Raw genomic sequence first — 20,590 nt, forward strand, 5'->3', positions numbered from 1 at the left:
TGTGAGAAGTCCTGAATAAAAATATTTGTTTGCTTAACTCAGAATTTAAAATATTTCCATAACTATGGAATATCCTTTTATCTTTGGAGTAAATACTACAGAGCTGATGGTCAACCCAACTCATATTGACCAACATTTTACAAATTATTTTGCGTGAAAGGCATAGGCAGATTATTTCCACATAAACTGTCACCTTGAAAAATTCTGATTTCTTCCACATTCTTTGGGAATTGAATAGCTAAAATATATTACCGAGCTGTAAATAAATCTTTCTTAAAAAGTGTACAATCTTGGAAAGTTCCATTGCAGCAGCATCATCAAAACCATTATTTATCATTTTAATAAATAAGTATGCAAAATTTTCTGATTTAGGGTTTCTCCTGTTGAAATGACATATAACATTGAACTAGAATAACACTTTATAAAATAATTTAAAGAAACATTTTTTCAGGAAAAGAATAGATGTGTAATACATTAAAAAAATTAGAAGGCATATAAGCAAGAAATGATTGACAAGCTGGGCCTGGTGGCACAGGTTTGTAGTTCCAGCTACTCTGGAGGCTGAGGGAGGAGGATTGTGGGGCCCAGGAGTTTGAGGCTGCATTGAGCTATGATCACACCACTTCACTCCAGCCTGGACAACAAAGTGAGATCCTGTCTCTAAAAAAATTAAATAAAATAAAAGATCGACATTGAATGTAAGGCCAACCAAGACTAGTCCAGCCCTTTAAGAGAAACTTGTGCTATTAAGGGTTTTAGTGCTTTTTTTTAGCAAAGTGGGAAAATGCAACTGTATACTGGTTAATATCCTACTGGTCTCTACACTCTTTAGTTAGGTTAAATACATGGTGTGAAGGTGGTTTTGCATTGCTAAAGATCTTTTTATTTATTTATTTTTTTAGGATCTCAAAATTGTTACTCAATTCAGCTAGATAATTGAACCTGTGTCTGAATTACATGACACAGGAGATATGTAGAAATAATGCCTATGGTTCTTCAACCTGAAACCGACAAATGAAAGCTGCTCATTCCAGGGTTCTAAAATTGTGAGATGGTTGCAGCCCGATTTCATCATTTCCATATATTTGTTGATCGACTTGGAACCTAAGGAACCATAACTTAGAAACTGTTTTAGAATACACCAAGATTATCCTGCAGTGTCTTAGGCATGGATTTTTGCTACTAAATATTTTCTCAGAACATCAATAATTGTCTTTTCATTTCAAATATATTAAAAATGCTATGGTAACAAATTATCATTGAAGTTTGTTGCCCCAAAGTTGTCATGATGGGACAAGATTCTGAGGCTCTAAAATGATGTTGTCTACAGAGCAATTTTACCTGCTCAGGTATTTTTTTTTTTTTTCTTCAAACAAGAACCTCTCCCTTGCATTGGCCTCAGTAAAACAGAAATGGCCCTCTGAATTCCTTCCTGATAAATGGATTCTGAACAGGAATGACAATTATCCCACATTCATAGTTTAGAATGAGAAATTTACATCATCTCCAAGTCTTCACACTTTCAAAGGGAACTGGTAAGCTCTGAGGTTCAGTATGAGAGGCAGTTTTGAAACTGCAGCTCCTCCCTCCAAGGAACTGCGTTCACCTCGATCGGAGTGAGTAAGTAGAAATCTGTGACATAATGATAGTGGCGACATTTGTGCAAACAAGTGTCTCATTGAAAGCAAAGAAGCACATTGCTCGGTAGGATCCCTCAGAGCCCTAAAAGTAAAAGTATGGCTGTCTACGAGTACACTCATACACACAGTAGTATTTCAATACTGCTGGCGTAGCTAGCAAACAAAATATGGTTCAAATGGTTTAACAGTCCTAGAAACGGAAGGCACCAGTTTAATGAGGTCTCCTCTGCTTGAAATTAAAGTGGAAGGAGTTTTACGGAGAACAGTATTCAATAACAAAATATTAAATGATAAACACAGATTGCTTAAAATCAGACGGGCCATTTTAAGAAAAGCATTTTAGCTCATCATGATATGTAGCACCTTATTTAAATTAGGAGGTGTTAATTCGTAGCTTGAATAATATATTAATATAATATGTAAAGTGAATGGCATTGTTAATCACAGTCGCGCCTGGAACGACTTTGCTTCTGTGCACTGAATGTTAATTTTGCAAAACATTAATTTCAAAGATTTTGCAGCAGTGCTTTTGTAATTAAATATTAATGTCACATGTTATTGCAGTAGCATGTTTATGAAAGCCGGCAACACTTCAAGTCAACTCATTTGTTTTTATATTTATTCTTGTACATCTGCAATCCCTTCCATTTCACAATTTCAAAGTGAAGGCCATTTTGAATAGTCAATATGTGAACATTTTTCATTGTAAGCGTTTTTTAACATCCAACAGGGTAAATATTTAATGTTGTGTTTTTAGCTGGTATAATTTTTGAGAAAATTGGCTATAACTTTTAACAACTCAAAGGTACCTAAACTGTCTCCAGTTTTGGCTTAAGTGATCTGAAAATAAAGTAGCAATAAATGTGATGAAGCTGTGTAAAAATATTTAAGTATTAGAAGGCTTTATATGAAAGTTTGAAATTAGAATTGCAATTCTATACACAGGATATATCAGCAGTTACCATTTCTCCATATATTTTTATTATGGCACTGTATTATGTCAGGAAAACTGAAAAGACAGCATAGACTTTCGGTTAACTTTTTCAAGTTCCATAACTAGACAAAGAATAGAAAAATGTTGCTTGTTGGTGATGTGATTTACACTTATTACATGTTCCGAAGTTATACATTTGCATCAAAGGAAAATCTTTTTTATGTTCACCATCTTATTCCAAGTACAGACAGCATACAGTTCATTACATTTGGTTTGCCCATGACTCTTTTGACCAAATCACTACAGCTGGTAATCTTGTCCATGGTATTACCAATCAGTTAATTAGAGTTAGCCTAACAATTAACTCATTTCCATTTTTGAACTTTGACAAGAAATAACATTCAAGGAATTATATTTTAAAGCTGTTATTTTATCCATCTAGTAAAGTTGTCTTTACAATCAAATCCCCAGATACATTTTGTCTTTTACACTATGGAATGAGTTATCCATAGTACCAAAAAAATCAGGAAAAATCAAGATATATTATGTTTGGTTATGGACACATTTAGCAGTTAAAAATTATATCTGCACCTGATGTTGCATGTTAACAGCTAATGCCATTTGACAGTGATGAAATTAAAGGATGAAGAAGAGATACAAACTACATTTTACAAGCATGATGGGTCTCCAACAATGCCATTTAAATATTATTTGTCACTATTTAAAATGAACCTTTCCCCTTTAAGCTATGCCATTACGCTCATTTGTCCTGTCACCACTGACAGGCTATATGACTCACACACAAAAATGGTCATTAGGTACTGCATCTTCATCTTATTAAAAAAAAAAAAGAGAGAGAGACAGAGAGAGAGAAAGAAAGCAAGCATTCTGATGCCTCTAAAAGCCTGTAATTATTTTCATCCGAAGAGATAGTGTTGCTCGGAAGGTAATTTAATAACCTTTTGCATGTACCTGGGGAATGCCTCTCCAGGGAACCAAGGTGCCGACATGCCATTCAGTCGTCAAAACATGACCTTTAATGGTTGCTTGGAGAGAAGTTAGCGTGGAATGTTGTACACGGTGCAATGCTAATTCTGCTTTCTAATATATGCAAAATTTAGTTCTTGAGCAATGATCTTTGTAAGATGAATTAATATAGGTACTGCTCCAGGAAACAAAAGAAATTGCAACATGAAGGCACCACCCCCCTTCCCCCACCATGATCTTTTATACTTCAAACTGAAGTAGCTAACAACTTGCACAGTTTGTATTAAAAATAGTGCGAAACACTCCAGAAGTCTTTGCTTCCTTTCCCCCTTTAAGTTGGTTGATGAATTCTATTCTATATACCATGGAAATGTAAAACAGGATTAAAGGGATTTTCTTTGATAAGTTTATTTCCCAAAATAAAGCATTGGCCCCAACTCCTTGAAGAAGAAAAAGAAACGCTTACCTTTAATATACCCTCTCTGTTTTATAACACAATTTATGTGGCTCGTTGAAATTACTAATGCAGTTACTGAGTTAATTTTAAAAAAATCCTTCATGGATTTTCATGTTGAAATATGATATTTTGAACACTTGCATATACAAAAAGATGCACAGGCTGTTTCCTGTGACAACCAGGTTCAGAAACTCCTTATTTTGGTAGTCTGATATTAGATCCCGCCTTAGTTAGAAATGCTAGGATTTCAACTCCTACCCCTGACACGCCATCCGTCAATTTATTAGCACGCTGGTGCAGTAAGCCACTGAACAGGCTATATCAATTCGTTTAGTTTTTTTTTCTTTAAAATGTCTGTAATCCTCAGCTCTGCTCTCTCAACCGGTCAGCATTAAAGATTTATGTTGCACTTTTTTTCATTGCCACACCTGAATATGGATTACTTAAATGGGCTGTAAATAATTTATATCTGGGAATAAGTTTCCATTACTGACCAATGTTGTAATTTAATATACTGTATTATGGGTTATACAATTTTAGATTGTTTTCTGTGTGCATTCTGCAGTCAGGCAGACAACAGTTTAAGTAAAAAGGGTGAGATGTTTGTTCAGCTTATTTTCATGTTCACTCTGTGTGCTCAAATCAGCAACAGGGCTAAAGGAAGCAGAAAGCTACTTTCAACTGCATGTTTTTCTGCTATTTATGGAAATCTTTTTTTTTAAGGCACTTGACCTGAAGCAAAATACAAAAACATATAATAGCATATTATTGATAAATACAAAAAAAAAGAATAAAATGTGCTAATGTGGGTGGCTGGAAATCTTAGTTCTTGAGAATTGAAAAATAATCTTGATGCCTGAACCCAAAGGTTAACTTTCCTGTTTAGTGCTTGGTTCTTCTGTGCATAAAAATGCACATAATAAAATTATAATTTATTTGACAGTTAGGTTTGAATGAGGCTACTGGATCAAATATGTAAAATGTTAAAGGACAAGCTACTTTTAAAGCATAGGCAAGTGTTTACTCTTAAAAGAGCTTTAAACAATTTAAGATTAAGTTGAGTATAGTAAAAATTAATAATAGATTAATACATGAAAATCTATGAAGACACATAAGATAATGATTTAAAAAGGAATAATTTAAAAAGATGAATTAAAAAGTCGAATCAGAAAAGAAGGCCAGCATAAACTAGGGAAAAACATGCTGTGAATAAAGTCTGTTAGATCTTGAAATAGGAGAACTGCTAAATAATGCATAGTTTTATTTTTCTATCATTTGCATAAACCTTAAGAGAGTATTTATTTGTGTAAAACTTGATGTATCGAGTAAGGAGAATGAAAAAAATGGCATTCATTTTGTTTTCATTTTGGTATTTAGGAAAAATATTCTGTTACATATGGACTACTTAGACCTAATCATCTGACTGAATGTGCTGTGTGCCTTGAGCCAGGTTGGAAAGGGCTGGCTGCAGAACAGTGCCCTGGTCTTGCTGCAGGCGATGCAGGTTGGCCCATGCTCTGCTGGGGAGCAGATGGTGAGCCAATGCTTGTAGTCACACTTACCTTCCTTGCTAAATCCATAATCCCTCACTGGACACGGAGCCAAGGCAGGCTTTGGAGGCAGAAAGGAGGTTACAATCTGGACTTGGGTAGTGACTGCCAGAACTGAGAAAACAGCTCAGAAATTTCAAATGCTTAACAAGTTATCTGTCTTGTCCCTAAGCCAGTGCAGCATTTTTAAAAGTAATTAAGACATGATTGAAAATGTGTATGCCATCTAAATACAAAAATCTTCAAAAATCACCAAAACCAATCATTAAAAGCCACATTTAATATGACATTATGCAAAAATATATTTTATTTTAAATATATTTTTGCGATTGAAAGAAAATATGTAAAGTAAAAAAAAGAGGAAGCATTTATTTTTTAGGAAAAGGCACTTTTCTTTACAAACCTGGACCTTATAGAAGGAAAATATTTCATACATGTCTATAAATATGCTGCATGTATGAAATATTTTCCTTCTATAAGGAAATAGATAGCTATGCAACTATCTATACTAACAGATTCTTCTATATAAGTTTTTCTTTCAAAATATTAAATGATTATAGTTGATTTTTCTATATAGAATACTTATGTATGTATATGTATGTTTTTATATGTGTGAATGGAGTTCATCATCAACACAGACATTATAAATCAGAAAGACAAAATAAAAATATTGAGTGGGTAGCCAAATTCTAATCATTTATAATAAAAGGGATAGTAAGTACCATCTGTTTAATGTAAAAAAAAAAACCAACTGATAAAATGCATACATATCTAGTAAATTAAAATCATGGAGTAATTCATATAAAACAAAATATGTATAAAATGTCAACATATTACATTAGGGTGCGATTGATTTAAACATGTACTATCTACATAATAGTATGATATGAGAAATAGAAAAATCTTCTGATTATGGTTTGTGCTATACCACAATTTTTAAATGTTTTTCTAATAAGTGGGGTAACAAAATTCCTTAGTTTTCTCCACTGAATTTTTATGATTCCTCATTATCTTAGGTAACACTTTTTTCTTGCAAATGATTCTTAGGCATACTTTCATTGAAGTTTATTGACTTGAGGGAATTTCTTATAACCTTCCTTACTCCATCTTGCAACATCTACATTTCTCAAGCTGACAAAATGCTACAAATACCCTATTTGTGTTTATGAATAACTTGAGCTCTCCACTCTAGGACTATCATCAACACCTTTCATAATTTCCCCCTTTTTCTATTGCCTCTTTTTTTTTTTTTTTTTTGAAAAGTATTGTCACTCTTAGGAAATTTTTCTTAATTTCTTCTCTTTGTGACTCTTCTTCAGAATTCATTTCTTGCCAGTGCCTTCATCCTTCAATATGTCCTTTTCTGGTTAATAACTGATGCAAAGAAATAAAAACATAGAAGCTTCTGCTCTGCCTCACCTGAAAATTCAAGAAGTGTGCCTTGATAGGAAATATGTGCAGGTCAGTATTTATAAAAGGAGATATAAGAACAAAAATGTTTATCGTAATACATTTGGGAAATATTATGCTTAGTTTTTATTCACACAGTGATGTGCCTGTTGGTTTTAACTTTTATTTTAATTTAGATTACATTAGAAAACTGAACCCTCAACTATAATTATATTTACAGAAAGTAATGTTTTCATGATTTTGGTAGGAAAATTTTACTATAGGATGACATCATAAAGCAGTTTATCACTTCATTTCCAAACCTCAGATGAGGAAATACGATATTTACAAACATTTTGTTTTTCTTTTTAAAAGGGCTAATTATATAGAGTTTCAAAAAGGCCTGGAAAGACTGAGTTAATGTGATTTCTGTTCTCAGGTGAGAAAGAAAGGGAGAAAACTTTAACGGTTACTTTAGACAGTGCAAATCCCATAAAATCACATTTCAGAAGGCCAGACATGGTGGCTCATGCCTGTAATCCTAGCACTTTGGAAGACCATGGTGGGGGGACTGCTCAAGGCCTGGAGTTAGGAACCAGCCTGATCAAAATAGAAAGACCCCATCTCTACAAGGAATTAAAAAAAAGAAAATTAGCACACTGTGGTGGTGCTCGGCTGTAGTCGCAAGCTACTTGGGAGGCTGAGGAGGGAGGGTTGCTTCAGCCCAAGAGTTTGAGATTGCAGTGAGCCGTAATTGTGCTATTGCAATCCCACCTGGGTGATGGAGAAATACCCCATCTCAAAAATAATTTGAAAATCACATTTCTCTTAATAAATATCAAAAGATTATTCTAGGACATTGTAGGCATCAACAACTTAAAAGCATCAAGTCAAAATGATGTAAATTTTAGTAAAAAACAATATGTTCTTTAGTATTAGATGTATTTCCTCTGTCCAAGAGTTTTAAGCAAAGACATTGAGCTTGAAAACAGGAAATCTGAGTTTGCATTCCACTTCTGGCAGACTAAGAAATATAAGAAATATTTATATCTCTGGACCTTAGTTTCCTCACCCATATAATTACAGCATTTTCCTAATGATTTCTAGCATTTTGATTGCTTACAAAACAGTCTGTGGCTATGTGAAGGTGGAAGAATTAAGTACTAATAAATAGGACAATACAGGTGATATCTCCAGGCAACACATGATTAATTACCAAATAAGAGATTCAGGCAGTTCCTGAAACTAGTTAACAAGGTAAACATTTATATGGGTTCTTAATGTTTTATGTCCTAAATTTCTCATTGCATAATTTTTGATACATAAATTGGAACACATTTTGGCCAATTTAGTTGACATTAACAATGGGAAATGTCTCTATGTAGATCTCTGAACAAAATTTTGTAACACCCTCCATGTCTCAGAACATTACCACCAGAAATGCCATTGGCACATTCCATGCATGAGTTCCACATTTTTAGGGAATCAAAGATTCCAGAATTGCAGAGAGAGGAGCTATATCTATAGACACTAGGGAGAAAGTGAGTAGCAGAAGTGAGCTACACAAGCAAAAAAAAAAAAAAAATATATATATATATATATATACTCAAGATTGAATTAGAAATCCAGTTTATCAAAATCCTTGGAGATGGCTTCTGATCTCTAGTCGAGTCTTCAGCCCTTTGATATGTCACCTATTAGCCACCCGAGAGGCATGTGCCAATTCTCATGTAGTATATAAAGTCTCCAAATAATTATTATCTTAACTATCAACATTATTATAAACATTATTAATTAAGAGAGACCTCAGTATTTCCATAAAAGGGAAAAGCACTCTTGTGGAAAAGGACCTATTAAAGAATTGGAAATGTCTACGTGTCAGAAGTTGCATCTCTTGGATGAAGCATAAAGCAGAGATCTTGATGTTAATGGTCACAGAAGATTCTGTGTTGCCATCTGTCAGGAATTATTTACCAGTTTTTGCTGACCAAATTCCAAATTAAGGAGCTCCATTTACTGGCTCAAACTTACCCTCTGTCTTAATTAAAAATAGTGTCCATCTTTGCTATTTATGACCTATTATAAAATACATGGACTTTAGGATTAAAAAAAAAAAAATGTGCTTCCTCTTCTTTAGTTCAGGTTCTCATCACCTATTGATTGAATTTCTACCATACGTTCATAAACAATATTCACATCAGACTTCTTGACCCACTCTCAGCCATTCTCCTGGGGCTGGCTGCCAGAGAGATTATTCCAAGATGCAAACTGTTTTTCTAGTTATTCACTGTTAATAATTTCTCTATGAATCCCAATAGCCTTTAGGAAAAACAGTTCAAACTCTTTAGTATAACTTTCAAAGTTCTCCATGATCTGGCTGCTGCTTATCTCTCTAGCATTATATCCTATGCTGAATCGAACTTCTATCCATCCTGGAAGCTTACCTACAAGTTACCAAACTTTAAGTTGGTTTTCCAGATTTATTTTTAACCAGGAATGCTGTTCTACCTAGCCACATTTTCTAATTTTTCCTCCAAAAGGCCATTCCAAATCACTTTCCTCAGCCCCCAAGTCTGGTTGGATGTGTCCTTTTTATGTGCTCCTATAATACCCTGAATTTTCACAATTATACATCAGAGTAAAATTGTCTGTTTCCCTGTGTTTCCCATTAGAATATGAACTTAGGTTCAGGGACCAGGTTATATTACTTTTTATACTTCCAAGGCCTAGACTATTCTGCGGCAAAAAGCAGTATTTGGCATAGTTGAGCTCTGTCCTAAAATACCTTCTTCTCTGGCATTAGGCAGTCAAAATGTTTCTTCTGCCTCTTTGAGAATTCTGCCTCCTCCTCTTCACCTATTTGTTGAGATTCCCAGGGATTGATCTTGAACCCCTTTATTTCCTTATTATCTACAATAGTCTAGATGATTTTATTCAGGATGAAAATCTCTACAGTCAGTCTTGACCATAGATCTTCAGACCTATACATCCAACTGTTTCTTTGATGTCTTTATTTGGATGTTTAATATGCATCTTAAACTAACAAGACTAAACAAGAATACTTATTTTCCTTCCCACTCAAAATCTGTTTCTCTCTTGTTATTTCCTACCATAATAAATGAACTACTCCAGCTACTTGGTTGTACAAGGTAAAAATCTAGGATTCATTCGTGACTTGTATCTGAACACACCACAGTCTAAATAATCACTGTGACCTCTCAGCCCTGTGTTAAAGCAACCTGAACACATCTGCTTTTTTTCTGTCTCCATTAAGCCATCATGGTCCATGACACCCATCATCATTCTCTGGACTACTATAGTAAGCTTCCAGTTGGTCACCTTACTTATGTTCTAACTCTCCTATCATACCTTCTTCAAGAATTGCCAGAATGATCTTTTAAATGTGTAAATCAAGTCAAGCCATTTTCCTATTCAAAGCTTTACAATAATTTCCATTCTATTTAGAAAAAAATCTGACATCTAATCCTGGTTTAATATTCTCTGCATGATTCAACCCCCTCCAACGTTCTAGCTCCATCTCATCCCATTCCCTTCTTTTCACTTTGCTACGGCCACACTGGTCTTCATTCATTTTTTTTAAACATGTTAACTCAATTTTGTCCTAAAGGTTTGTCCCTACTGTTTCTTCTGTCTAGAAAACCCTTGGCCCGGTAGGGTGGCTTATGCCTCTAATCCCAGCACTTTTGGAGGCCAAGGAGGAGGATCACTTGAGGCCAGGAGTTTGAGACCAGCCTTGCTAACATGACGAAACCCTGACTCGACTAAAAATACAAAAATTAATTGGGCATGGAATCACTTGAACTCGGGAGGTAGAGGTTACAGTGAGCCAAGATTGAGCCACTGCACTCCAGCCTGGATAACAGAACAAGACTCTGTCTTCAGAAAAGAAACAAAGGAAGAAAACTAGAACACTCTTGCTACTGTTCTTTATATAGTTTTCTTCTTTCTGTCATTCAAATTTTACCTGCTTGCAAAGGATTTTCTTAAGTGCCATTTCAAAAAGTAGCCACTTAGTCATTTGCTATCACAATATCCTATATACCACCTATCATTATCACATATTTCTCTGCATATCACCTATCATTTTAATACTCTGCATAACACCTATTACCACTTATATGTATTTGTCAATCAATATTGATTTATCATCTCCAAACTCACCAAAATGCTAACTTCATCAGATCATGGGACTTGCCTGTCTTGTTCACTGCAGTATTACCAACACCTACAATTGGATTCCAAACAGTAGAAACTCAAAAATAATTGTCAGATAAAGGAAATAACAATTGCATGGGAAATCCAGTTTGAATAGTGAAACTTATTTGAGGATTACTACTAATAGATGGAGAGTGGAAGAAGTTGCCATGTCTTTTTCTCAAATTTTAAAATGTTTAGTAAGATCAACGAGCAAGATTAAAAAGTTCATTTAACAAAGACACCAATTTCTAAGGTAGAGAAGGACCTTATAAAGTATTTGATGTTGTCTTAAGAGGTACCAGGGAAGCCAAATCTCTTTCAACTATTTTTCCCCAGCAAAATAAGCCAAAAATCAGAGAGGAAACAGTAGCAAATAATAATAATAATAAGACATTCAATTATCTATTACATGAAATAACAGATATCATCTGAATAATAAGATTTACCTGAATAGTAAGATTTACCTTACTCTTGTGATATTATAAAATAGAAATTTAATTTTCTCCTTCCTTGGAGTTTTACTTGGAAATTATTTTGTTCTCTCACAGAAGTAGTTTAGGATTCATTTAGGAGTGGGAGTGGGAAGTGGGAGGGACAACATTGCATTATTTAAGAAATATTTATTAAACACTTTCTAAGGAGCTTAAAATCTAATAAAAATATAAAATCTGAGCATAATATTTATAATATGTGTAGACAATTACAAGTATGATGTTATAAGTACCAGGTAAATGCTGGGAAACTTTAGAAGAGAGAAAAAGTATGCCCCAGTGAAGAATCAGTAGGATTCATGTATTAGAAAAATCAAGAAAGCTTGGTTTTGAAGTATGCATGGAATTTTACCATGTTGCAGATAGGGGAAGAAAGATATTTCAAGGAAAAAGGACTATCACAGAGTACTAACTTAAGTAGTTCCCGGCCAGGCATGGTGGCTCAGGCCTGTAATTCCCAGAACTTTGGGAGAGGCCAAGGCAGGCGGATCACTTGAGGCCAGGATTTCCAGACTAGCATGGTCAACATGGCAAAACCCTATCTCTTAAAACTACAATTAGCCAGGCATGGTAGCAGGTGCCTGTAATCCCAGCTACTCAGAAGGCTGAGGCATGAGAATCGCTTGAAACCAGGAGGCAGAGGTTGTAGTGGGCGAAGACTGGGCCACTGCACTCCAGCCTGGGCAACAGAGCGAGACTCTGTGTGGGAAAAAGAATAAATAAATAAATAGTTTCATTCTAACAAGACACAGGAAAGAAAGGTGGAATAGTAGTCTTAGTTCTTATAATATAGAGGATGTAGTACACCTGAATAAGGAAAAGAAACGTTCTAAAGTTCTCTGTAGCAAGTAAAACAACTGACCACCCAATTTGTGCTAAAACCTTATGACCCTATCTCCTATGCTTTGTCTTATCGTGTGCCTTTTTCTGTTTTCATCTTTGGCTTCTCTTCTACCCCAGTACTAAGGAGTAAAATAAATAAGAAACTAATCTGAGCATCTATTAGGACAGGATATTCAGCAAATGCTTTGGCACAAGAATCTGTTTCTTTAGGTCTTAGGGAGATCTGACAATCATCCTTTGAGATCAAAATCTCTAGATTCCTGATTTAGTTTTCTGCTGCTAACTTTCTGGTGGGTAGTTTCTGTGTGACAATGCTGATCCCTCTATTTGTACATTGCCGTAATTGTCGGGCATACTTTGCCTTTAAGCACTCAAAAATGTACACCATGATCTAGCACCAACCATCACCTCCACACTGAAGTCTCACCCGGATCTTGTATATATATACACCATACGAATCACCAGCAAGAAATTCCAGAGCCTGGATTATAAACATAGAACTTCCCGAAATTGAATCTTGCCTTCTCACTTAGGTCATGCGAGACCTTAGGCAAGCTTCTTAACATCGCTGATTCTAAATTGATTTACATGTAAAATAGAAATAATCATACCCACCTTTGAAAGAACTAACTCTGTGAAGTTACAACCACAACTATTTTTGCGTCAGTGCACAAATATTCCGAAGATCAATGACAGAAGGTGTGTAAAACACCAGGTACATACTAGGAACTTAATAGAGATTAGCACCTCCTTGTTTGGGGTTTTTGATTCTTCTAGAAAGTTTACTTCACATTTCCATCTGTCTAATTTTTACCGTTATTTTTATATTCAACCTCCATATATTCTAAAATATTTTTTGAATGACCAATTGAAAAGAAGTTGTATTGCCATTAATTTCTCCATTTTCCAAATTCCCTAAGCATTTTATCAGAAACTCTTTATGGTAGTTTTCCTTCTCTGCCTTTTAGTAGCACATATAGATAGTCTCTCTATTATGTGTTGAGGTCCAGTTTTAATTTTGTACCCTTACAGCATTAAATAGGCTATTTTTTCAAGTAACAGATCCTGTATCTACACATGTTGAATCACTTTTTTTGAATGATTCTTTTTGATGTTAAACTGTTGTCAAATAATGTAGACTGTGGAAAATCTGTAAAATTATATCTAGTAATTTACCTAATAAAGTATATGCCTCGCTGTGGACAACCAGATATTACAGTAATAATACATGAATTTTCTGAGTTTCTAGTTAACAAATTTATATCATTCAAACTGCCTAAAATCTGTTCAAGATCATCAACCCCCAAAAATAATAATTTGTGCATTTGATAAGCATTCCATGAGGAAAACAAATAATAATCTGCTCTTAGGTCAAAGTTATAGTGTTGATAATAAACAAAATACTAAAAATTATGCATTTTGGTATGATACTGACATTTTGTGCATTTTCTTTAGGGAATTTGATTAATGCCTTCTAGATTAATTCTATAAAAATCCGTACGTTTCACTTTATTATTTGAAGATTTGTTTACTAGGGTTAAGGAAATGATTCAAGTAAACTTAGAAGCAAAATAAAATCACACACAAAAATCTATTGGCTCTTTAATGCTTAAAATCCAACTTAGAAAAAACAATCTTTAAACAATTTCAGTTGGAAAAATTCTAGTTACGTAATTATTCATTCCTCCTGAAATTTAAAATAAAATATATAAAGGGTGGCCTGGGTATTTGTCTGTGGCAACATCTTTTAACTTGACTCTGCTGTCTTAGTGTTTACTAGATTTATCTTAAAGATATTTTTCAGTGTCTTGTATGTTCTTCATATAATTGGCAGGTCCATGATACTTGGAATCGACTCTAAAAATGTTTATAGTAGCCAAGTTGCAGTAGTAGTATTGTTTAATTTTACCTTTTGTTTTAAATAGAATGAAACATGTAAAAGAAAACTTCTTCAATTGATTAAGCATTACACAGCAATCTTAATTTCCTTCAACAATTTTTTCCTATTCCCTGGGAAATGTATGACTGTGTTTGCTTCATCAACCTCTCTACTATTTGTGGACACTGAGCATCCCCCAAAATTAATTTTATCATCACCTCTACCTTTGCTGTCAATAAATCCATCTCTGAGGAATCTGACCTCTTGCCCTTCCTGCAGTTGAAAAATGTTGTTTTATTTATCTTGATCATCCTCACAATTTTCTCTTTATTTGCCATCTTTCCTTTATCATGTTGTACTCCCTTGGCTTCATTTTATAATCTTCCCCATCCTGTTTTGAGTCTCACACAACTTATCCTGCATATTGCTCTTCCTTATTACTGATCATTTTTGTATTTTCTTGTTCATACTAATTAGCTCCATTTTTATTTCCAGTATATTTGTAACTGAATGGCATTCATTGTCTTTGGGCATACATTAATGTATCTTTCAGGATTTTCCATTTACTCTCTGCATCTTTTCTTTGTATATTTCTTCTTGCAACCTCCATTTCACTTCCCTTGTCTCATACATGTTGGTGTATTATTTTTGTTGTTTTTAAAATATCCCTTCATATCTGTAATTCACGCTTCATGTGTTATTAGGATGGTTTATAAAATAAACCACTGTGTATTTGTCACAAACAGCCTTAATTTGAATAGTCTAAAAATAGGTTTGAATTCACTGTACTGCAATTTTCCAGCCACCTTCTTTACAGCCATACTATAGGGCTTAACTAAATAAATAATTAGAAGCTAATTTTACAAATTAAAAGGACCACAGATATTTTAATTTTTTGACCTGAGGTCAGAATAGGGTAGTTTATTAAAAGATTAATGGACAAATGTAAAACTTATTTCAAGAGAGAGATGTTTAGACCTTTGGAGGTACTTAACTAATAAGAAAGTCGTGCATATATGCTAACATCATTAATCTTCATGCTTTTCTATGCCTTCATGCATATAATAAAGGACACATTTAAAACCAGATATCCTTTCTTCTTCAAGAAAATCCTTGAAAAGCAGAAATTTGAGGCAAATAAAAATGTACCAAATAAATTACAGTACAATGTGGAAAATACTGCATGTGAAATAACAGTATACAATCGTGTGTGATTGGAGTAAATAAATATGAGGAGGGTCTTAGAAGACTTTCAGAGCAAATAACAATTCAGCTAAGTATCAAAGAATCATACACACATTGCCACCTGGAGATGAGGAACTGTATTCAGAGATGTTGTTCCATATTATAATTGAAAGGGAGAGTTAACAGGAAGAGAGGCAGAAAGAAAACTAAAATATAAGCATGTCTTTTGCTAAGACATTTGGAATTTTCCTACAGTTCAATGGGAGTCATTGGAGAGTTTAATCATGGAAGTGACATGATCAGATTTCATTTTGGAATGAGAACTCTAGTAGACATGAAGAAACTGGACTGCAACACCACAGCCACTTAGAGTGGTAAAATAATATCAGTGAGACAGAATGAGGGCACAAACTAAAGCAGAATCTGAAGCAATAATTAGAAGATATGTGACAGTCATTAAAAGGTTCGGTCAAGAGAACTTGAGGACACTTAGGCATGGGGGCAGGAGAAAGCAAGTGAGAAGCAAGTGGAAAGCAATTTTTCCATAGGATTCAAAGCCACCCACTTAATTTCAATTAGAAAAATAGAGCTTTGAAATGGCTGTTAAGTTTAATTTCATCCAGATAGATTCTCCAGTTTGCATTGATGATTAGATCACTACTACCTTATGACAGTAGTTAATGACTTACGATTAACAGTTGAATAAATTAAATGTATAGTCAACAGAGAAAATAAAAATAACTTAATATTGGAATAATACTTTCTTTATTGCATAAATGAATAGTGATACATTCAGACTTCCCAATGTGCAGCAAGGGAGCCCAAAAAACAATAAAAAATATTGCACAGACATTCATGCAAAATGAACCCTGATGGTAGTAAATTCTAAAAATGGCAAAATTTAGTTTCAAATGCAATTTCCACATTTGCATACTATGTAAGAAGGCATCTTATAACTATGTTCATAGTATATTGTTCATCTCATTTCCATAATCTAATTCAGTGATACTTATGCTCTTCAAATAGTATTCACTGATCATATTTTATCTCTTTTTTATCTTAAATTGTGGTTCTGTGAACTACAGACCACATAGGGAAAGATTGTAAATATCATAAATATAATGCCAATTTTCCCTTAAAATGACAAATTATATAAAATTTATTTTCTGCTTTTTCTTATAAGGACCAAAAGCAGACAAATCTTTGAGCTTAGAAGTGGATTAGAATGCCTTTTAATTACATAGCATATAATTTTTTAAATTCCTCAGTTTATTAAAAGATTATAATTTTGAAAAAGTAATCATGTGTAATGTAGAGCTGTTGATTTTAAACAGACTTCAATTTGGTCAACTTTCTTATCCAAACTTTCAAAGTTTCCAATATAATTGCAGGTTGAATTTGCCATAGATAATGCAGGCATTTGGGCCATAGATATCATATACTATCTATTTAAGCTATGTAATCCATTGTGATATACTGAGACCATTTTAGTGCAAGGTATTCTACCAGGCACTTTGCAGAGAATATTTTATGTAATACAACAACCTTTCAGAGAATGCAGTATTCTTTTTCTTCTTTTCCTCCTCCTTTTTCTTCCTCTTACTATTATTATTATATCTATTTATTTACTGAAAATTGAATTTCCAGGAAGTTATAGAATCCACCCAATATTTCTCCCCTTGTAGATGCAAATCCTGAATTGGGATTCATATCTGTTTTATTCTAAAATGCATGCTCACTTCCACTGAATTATTCTGTCATAATGGAGCAACGTCACAATCATTTTGGGACAGTAAGAAGTAAATAGGGAGTAGGTCTTAAACAAAGAGTTCTTCTTTGGTGCAAAAGAACTATATCATTTTATGTCATAAAAAAGTGAACCGTAAGAACCCTAAGGAACACAAACCTTAAACAACAAACAGGACTTATGCAAGCATACCAATTTCCCCTGGAGATGTTTAGCTCATAGTGTTTCTTTAATAACAAAACTCAAAAAACAGTGAATTTCATCAATGACATACTTAAGATTCTTGGCATGTCTTGCTTTTTTTTTTTCTCCAGCCCATGTCAATAGTACTGTTGTATCGAAAGTCATACTGATTATATTGTATATACTTACAGCTTTTGTAATTATTTAATATAGACTTGATGCCTTATGAAGAAATTATCTAATTAGAAGGCAACATCTTCTATATCATTTCTAAAATTATTTTATTACATTTGTTCAACAATAGTTAGAATTCTTAACTCTGACAAGCCTCTACCAAGCAGGATTTGAGTCTGTTCTATGTGGACTAGTACACTTCATGATACTCAAAGCAACTTCAGACTCCTTTTCCCAGTGGTGATGTGTGGTATTTGAGACAAGCACACTTCCTTTCATTTATTTCTTTCTCTAGTATGGTATCCTGTGAACCCACATTACCAGTTTAATGTTTAGTTTTTTCCATGTTTCAAATGATTATGAAAGACAAGAGACCTTGATTGCTTAATTATGCCTTTTTTTTCTCCTTTGAATGTCTTGGACCAAAGTGACTATGAGAATAGTTGTACAATGTGCCCTGATAAATTGAGGGGAATAGGTTGTTGGGGGACTGTATTTGTCAGTTTTTATTTATTGCGTTTGTTGTGGTTATTGTTTTGACTGTAGATACCTATTTTAGGTCTACTTTTGAAAAAGAATATTATTGGATATAGAAAGTAATTGAAATATTATCGCCCAGATAAATTTATTTTACTTTAAGTTCTGGGATATGTGCGCAGAATGTGCAGGTTTGTTACATAGGTATACATGTGCCATGGTGGTTTGCTGCACTTATTAACCTGTCATCTAGGTTTGAAGCCCCACATGCATTAGGTAGATAAATTTCTGAAAGAAGAATAGTGAGAAGGACAAATTAGTGAGGACTTCTTCTCTAACAATGAAGAAAGAGTTTTATATATTATTTGGCAATCTCTAGAGTTTCTGCATGAGACTCCAAGACGGCATATTGTCCATCTCTCTATCTCCCTACCTACCTATTGATCCATTCATCTGTCTGCCTGTCTGTCGATCTATCCATCTGTCTTTGTCTCCTCCCCCTACCCCCAACACAAATATGACAGAAATGAATACATTCAGAACATATACATACAGATTCAGTTTCATCTGGTTTGATTTGATTTGGTAATAATCCATACACTGAGCTAAGTGCTCCAATATTCTTTTTCTTTTTCTTTTTTTTTTTTCAAGGCTAGCTTGTTCCCCTGTTTTGGAAATTTCCTCCTTATGGAAACATCACATTACAACCAGTATTATACTTTGCCAACTATTTTGTTGTAAATTCTGATGGCCCACTCTTAAGCGATCATTTATATGTGTACTTCTAGTATGTAAGACTTCAATGAGTTTTCAGTTTGTGTATTCCATTATCATGACTGTACTGAGAAGAAAATTAATGATTTATTCCTTAACCCAAACAGTTAATTTTACTCCTTTGACTTTTACAAAAATATCATTTGTCTTTCAAGAATAGGAAATCTTACAAATCAACACTGAAGAACTTACTCCTGTAACCAAACACCACCTGTTCCCCACAAGCCTATGGAAATAAATAAATAAATAAAGGGACTAGTCAGCTGGGTGCAGTGGCTCACACCTGTAATCCCAGCACTTTGGGAGGCTAAGGCAGGAGGATCACTTGAACCCAGGAGTTCTAGACCAACCTGGCAACATAGTGAAACCCCATCTCTATGAAAAATAGAAAAAAATTAGCCAGGCATGGTGACACACGTCCGTAAGCCCAGGTACTCACGAGGAAGAGGTGGGAGGATCGCCTGAGCCTGAAGAGGTCGAGGCTGCAGTGAGCCATGATGGCGTCTCTGCACTCCAGCCTGGGTGACAAAAAATAAAATGGAATAGTCAATTAAAAAAAAAAAGGACCCAGAGACCTCGAATTCTGTTTCACCAATGACACCATAGCTTCTTAGTCTACTCATGTACATGTGCCTGTGTTTATGTAAATTTGAATTTTAAAATTTCTTGTAGACAAATGAAGATGAACAAAAGAAATAATGAAGATATCACATTAATGAGTGGGTATTCATAAATTTATATATAAACTTCAGATTATGTATTCCAAAGGGATCTGGAAATTTTTATATTTTTATGGAAGTTAGGAAGATTCTTTCTTTACCACTTTCATTACATTATTTCATTAGGAATCTGATGAAAGATAGGGATACTTGCCTTAGAAAAAGTTTCACATAAACAGTGTCAAATTGTGAAATTCCTGAAGCTCATTCACAGGCCTCCCTGGAGTCTTTGATTTCAATGTTATATCAGTTAACATGTATTAAATTCCTATCATATGCTAAGCAATTTTAAGAAGACTTAAAAAGTTTGGGCACAAAAACAAATGATATGTTCTAGATGATAAAGATAAAGTATTTGCACCTCATTTCACTGATGAGTAGTGAGTGAGTGGACACCTTTTAAAAGCCTACAACAGTGCCTGTACATAAATAGAGCTTAATAAATGTTAACCATTCTCTCTCCTCTAAAAAAAAAAAAGAAAGAAAAAGGAAGAACAGTGAGGGAGATACACATTTAAGCAATTATATTCAAAAACTAGATTAGATAGATAGAGATAGAAAATAGCACATACTTACACAGTACTTACAATTTTATAGTCCCTTTTATACCAGACAACTTTATAACCCCTTTTGTATATTTACTCATCTAATTCTCAGGTCATTATTAGTCAGGTACTGCTATTATTCCCATCTTATAGATGAAAATATCAAGGACTACAGAGGTAATGAAACTTGCTCAAGATTGCACAAGTATTAGGGCAGAACCAGGACTAAAAGCCAGGTAATGTGTTCCAAGAATCCTTGTGCTTCACCATCACATTTGCTGTCTCTCATAAAAATACAACAGAAAGGCCAGGCATGGTGGCTCACGCCTGTAATCCCAGGACTTTCGGAGGCCAAGGCGAGCAGATCACAAGGACAGGAGATTGAGACCATCCCAGCT

The 20,590-nt window shown here is 34.2% G+C and overlaps 1 protein-coding gene and 1 long non-coding RNA gene across 5 annotated transcripts in view; one reads left to right on the top strand and one right to left on the bottom strand.

The window, feature by feature from the left end:
• Window positions 1–20,590, top strand: part of LOC105492611 (Rho GTPase activating protein 15) — a 628,732-nt gene that overhangs the window by 226,562 nt on the left and 381,580 nt on the right. The gene's annotated exons all lie outside the window — the stretch shown is intronic.
• Window positions 1–20,590, bottom strand: part of LOC139357100 (uncharacterized) — a 76,892-nt gene that overhangs the window by 45,869 nt on the left and 10,433 nt on the right. For all 3 annotated transcript variants that reach the window (XR_011609734.1, XR_011609735.1, XR_011609736.1), the window contains exon 2: window positions 19,368–19,446. This is a non-coding gene — a long non-coding RNA (uncharacterized lncRNA). The remainder of the gene's footprint in view (window positions 1–19,367; window positions 19,447–20,590) is intronic.

This window comes from Macaca nemestrina, chromosome 11 (assembly GCF_043159975.1).
Source record: "Macaca nemestrina isolate mMacNem1 chromosome 11, mMacNem.hap1, whole genome shotgun sequence".
In the NCBI taxonomy this organism is placed as follows: Eukaryota; Metazoa; Chordata; class Mammalia; order Primates; family Cercopithecidae; genus Macaca; species Macaca nemestrina.